The following is a 5,032-nucleotide window of genomic DNA, read 5'->3' as shown; positions in this document are numbered from 1 at the left end:
CTGATGAGAAAATAGGCAGTTTTTTGATTAAATTAATCCATGAATAAATCATGAGAATGACATGAACAGCATTGATAACACACTAATTACGATCTAACAGAGCATGTACTACGCACATAGTAGAAACATCTGCGCATATTGCTAGTACTGTTACAACAGAAAGAAACACGAGAGGGATCAGCGATGTATACCCTCCAATCGGCCACGTGGCGGCGGTAACGGTGGCAGCAGCCGCGGCATCCTCGGCGGCCTTCTTGTCGGCCTCGGCCTTCTCAGCAGCGGCACGATCGACGTCGATCGACATGGCGATGACGAAGGTGATACAGACGTAGATGAACAGAAGCGAGCAGTCGCGTAGTCGCTACCCAAAAACCTAATCGCCCCTCTCCCGTACAGGATCCGAAGAGGCAGGGTTTCAGAGGCCTGCTCTCCCCTCAACCGTGTACGCGGTGAACGGGATGGAGTCGCCGGCGGTAGCAGCAGCAAAGGAACGACGTGGGCGTCGAGGCAGAGATGCTTTCTATTTCACGGCGGCTAGGGTTGGCAGTGCCCCACATATATATGTGCGGCCGCGCGTGGAGAGACGTGGGCTGAACCCACGTCCAAGTCGGTAGCCCACGATCCGACGTCTCAGATCGTGGCCCTACCTGTCAAAGACTCTCCGTTCCTGACCGGCAAAAAGAAGCGCATAGGAGTGAGCTCGGCTTGGCTCAATCCCGCGGCGCGGCGCGGCACGGTGAGCGGGGGAGGAGGAGTGCGCGAGGGCTTCTTTTTTTCTCAAGCTCCAATAGCATGTGGTAGAGAATCCCATATAAACCAGTCCAACTCTCCTTCCACTAGCATGGTGGGACTAAACTTCCCACCAGACCTTGTCATGCCACCTACATGGGCCCTTAGAGATTAAATCTGAAATTGTCATATGGGCTCTAGGCCCATCTCATATTTCAACACAACCCACATGACATGGGCACCACCAGCCAACCTGGCCACCGGCATGGAACAAAAGCCACTACAACACATGCCAACGGATAGCCACACGCGCAAGCAACTAACAGCTTCGACTTTGACGACGATCAACACAGGGGAAATATGCAGGACTTGCGCCGACCGTGCCCAAAAGAGAACCTCGGACACGCCGGGAAGAACCGACTACCGAAGGCCACGCTGCGACCCATGCTCCTCTCGACGCCATCATTGTTGCCAACACAGAAACCAGTGCCCCGCCTCAGCAAACCACGCGGCGAAGATGCCTCCATGGACGGCGAAGATGCCATCATCCTCCATACTCTCGGTCGTAGCCGGCTCCGAGACGATGCCCCCAAGGAGGAGAAACACACGAAGACGCCTCCATCGCCCGATCCAACGGATCTGAGGTTTCCCTTCAGAACCCAAGCCGTGGGGAGAAGGAGCAACTCCACGACGACGCTTCCAAGAAAGATCACGGCACCCGCGGGCACCGCCGTCGCCGGCTCTGGTGAAAATCGGAGCAAGGATTTCTCTAGGACATGTGTCGACCACCTGCCACCACCGACCGCCGTCCACTAACCACCACCCCTGCCGAGGCCGACCTCACTCTGGCCACGGGATCCCACGATCCACCACGACCAGACACGCACCACCTCCTGGCCGAAGCCGCCATCACCATACCCAAGACCGCCGCTGTGACGCCCGGATAATCAAGTTACAGTAACCTCTGCTAATGATGCCTCATCACCACTCTTACTGTTGTAAACCTCGCGATGATTCAATCCCGTTCAAATTCAAATTTCAAAATCAAAGCAAACAATAAAAGTTTTTCAAAATTTAAAACAAAAGTGTTCGGGAGATGCCATATTTTACATAAGTCAATATGGTGTATTAAACACAATTTTATAAACTGCCTAAGTATTTTAAAATAAATAAAAACAGAAAAGGAAAATAAATAAAAGAAAGAAACTAACAAAACAAAAAAAGAGGGAACCCCCTCCAACGGCCTACTGGCCTAGTTGGCCGGCCCATTCGGGCGCAGGCCCAACCGGCCACCCCCCTCCCCTTATCCATTCCCCCCCGAAACCCTAACCACCCCGTCACCCACTTCCCCTCCCCACGACGCCACTCCTTCTCCCCCCTCTCCTCTCGATCCCATCTGGATCGGGGAGAGGCCTGACCCCGTCGCCCGTCCCCGCACGCCTCCCCCGCCCCCCCCGCGCTCGTCCCCTGCGCGCCCATGGCCGCAGCCGCCTGGCGTTGTCCCCTGCGCCGCCACGAATCCGCCGCCTCCTCGTCTCCTCCTCACGCCGCCTCGACCACGCCTCCTCGCCGGCGCCGTTCCATCCACCCCAAGCCCGCTGCCCTCCCCGTCCGGCCCCTGTGAGCCGCCGCCTCCCCTACTCCCCCTCTCTACTCCCGTCGTTAAAACCCCCCGCGTCCGGGCTCCTTTCTGTACCTCGCTCACCTCACCATGGTCGTGCCCGCGCCCTTCGGCCGCACCCTGGACGCGCCCCGCGCGTGCCCAGGCGCGAGTGCTCGTCGCCCCGTGCTGCGCTGCTCCTCGCCCCGCGCTGCAGCTCCGCGCCAGCCAGCGCTTCGTCGCCCGCACTGGCCATCCGCCTCGCTCAAAGCCGGCGATGCTCCGGTCGTCCTCGGCGCCGGCCGTCGTCACCATCACGTGCACGATGCCGGACCGCACCCGTAGGTCCAAACCACAGGCCCAGAGACCCCCTTTACCGCGTTTCCGGCCATCTCCGGTGAAGTGCCACCGCGGGAGAGGCTTGCCGGAGCTCTCTCCGGCACCTACCTACGTGGCACCGCCCGGGGCCACCCGCTGGGTCGCTGACCGACGGCCCCAATGGCCCCGCTAGCGCCCCTGCGCTCGCATGCCCGTAGCACGCCCGACCCGCTAGGCCCCCAGGGGCCTATGACAAGGGGGCCCCGCCCTAGAACGATTAAAAAAAAGAAGAACTTAAAAATAAATAGATAAATAATAAGTAAATAAAATGTTAATTAATTAATTGACTTAATTAACTTAATCAATCCTGTTTAATTAAACTAATTAAACATTAGGTACCTAATTAACTAATTAAACTGATTAATAGATTAATTAGGTTATTGTACCTATGACATACGGGACCCACCTGCAGGGTTGACCTAGTCAACCTTTGGTCCTGCTGACATCATGCTGATGTCATGCTGACATCATAATTGCAATTTCTAAATTAATTTAATTATGCTAATTTCTAGAAAATGATTTAAAATCTTTAAAAATTAATATAAAATAATTCGTAGCTCGGATGAAAATACTTTCTACATGAAAGTTGCTCAGAACGACGAGACGAATCCGGATATGCAGTTCGTTCGTCCACCTCACACCCCTAACCTATCGAGCTCGCAACTTGCCCCCTCCGGCTCCTCTGCCCGAAAACACGAAACACCGGGGATATTTTCCCGGATGTTTCCCCCCTTAACCGGTACCATCTCATACCACGTTAGGGCACGCCTAGCATCGTTACCTGTCATGTCACACATCGATATGCATCTGTTTACATGGTATTCATTGTTTCTTCCCCCTCTTCTCTCCGGTAGACTACGAGACCGACACTGCTGCTGCCCAGTTCGACTACGGTGTTGACGACCCCTCTCTCTTGCCAGAGCAACCAGGCAAGCCCCCCCTTTGATCACCAGATATCGCCTACTCTTCTCTATACTGCTTGCATTAGAGGAGTGTAGCATGTTACTGCTTTCAGTTAATCATATACTGCTGCATAGCCTGTCCTTGCTACTACTGTTGTTACCTTTACCTGCTATCCTACTGCTTAGTATAGGATGCTAGTGTTCCATCAGTGGCCCTACACTCTTGTCCATCTGCCGTGCTATACTACTGGGCTGTGATCACTTCGGGAGGTGATCACGGGCATATACTATATACTTTACACTGTTACATTACCTGTGATACTGTTCGGAGATGGGGGCTGAAAGGACAGGTGGCTCCATCCCGGTAGAGGTGGGCCTGGGTTCCCGACGGTCCCCAACTGTTACTTCGTGGCGGAGCAACAGGGAAGGTTGAGACTACCTGGGTGAGAGGTGGGCCTGGCCCTGTTCGGCGTTCGCGGATACTTAACACGCTTAACGAGATCTTGGTATTTGATCTGAGTCGGCTACGAGCCTATACGCACTAACCATCTACGTGGGAGTAGTTATGGGTATCCCGGCGTCGTGGTATCAGCCGAAGCACTTCGTGACGCCAGCGACTGAGTGGCGCGCGCCGGATTGGAACGTAAGCCTGCTCTTGTATTAAGGGGGCTAGTTCTGCTTTTAGCCGCGTACGCAACGTGCAGGTGTGCTATGGGCGATGGGCCCAGACCCCTGTGCGCTTAGGTTTAGACCGGCGTGCTGGCCTCTCTGTTGAGCCTAGGTGGGGCTGCGACGTGTTGATCTTCTGCAGCCGGGCATGACCCAGGAAAGTGTGTCCGGCCAAATGGGATCAACCGTGTTGGGTAAGTTGGTGCACCCCTGCTGGGAAGTTAATCTATTCGAATAGCCGTGATCTTCAGTAACAGGACGACTTGGAGTTGTACCTTGACCTTATGACAACTAGAACCGGATACTTAATAAAACACACCCTTCCAAGTGCCAGATACAACCGGTGGTCGCTCTCTCTCAGGGTTACGAGGAGGGGATCGCCGGGTAGGATTATTGCTATGTGATGCTACTTGGAGGACTTCAACCTACCCTCTTCTACCTGTTGCAAGACGGAGGCTGCCAGAAGCGTAGTCTTCGACAGGATTAGCTATCCCCCTCTTATTCTGGCATTCTGCAGTTCAGTCCACCGATATGGCCCTTTACACATATACCCATGCATATGTAGTGTAGCTCCTTGCTTGTGAGTACTTTGGATGAGTACTCACGGTTGCTTTTCTCCCTCTTTTCCCCTTTCCCTTCTACCTGGTTGTCGCAACCAGATGCTGGAGCCCTGGAGCCAGACGCCACCGTCGACGATGATTCCTACTACACTAGAGGTGCCTACTACTACGTGCAGACCGCTGACGACGACCAA

This window comes from Triticum dicoccoides, chromosome 6B (assembly GCF_002162155.2).
Source record: "Triticum dicoccoides isolate Atlit2015 ecotype Zavitan chromosome 6B, WEW_v2.0, whole genome shotgun sequence".
Classification (NCBI taxonomy): Eukaryota; Viridiplantae; Streptophyta; class Magnoliopsida; order Poales; family Poaceae; genus Triticum; species Triticum dicoccoides.
Note: the sequence above shows the minus strand (reverse complement) of the source record.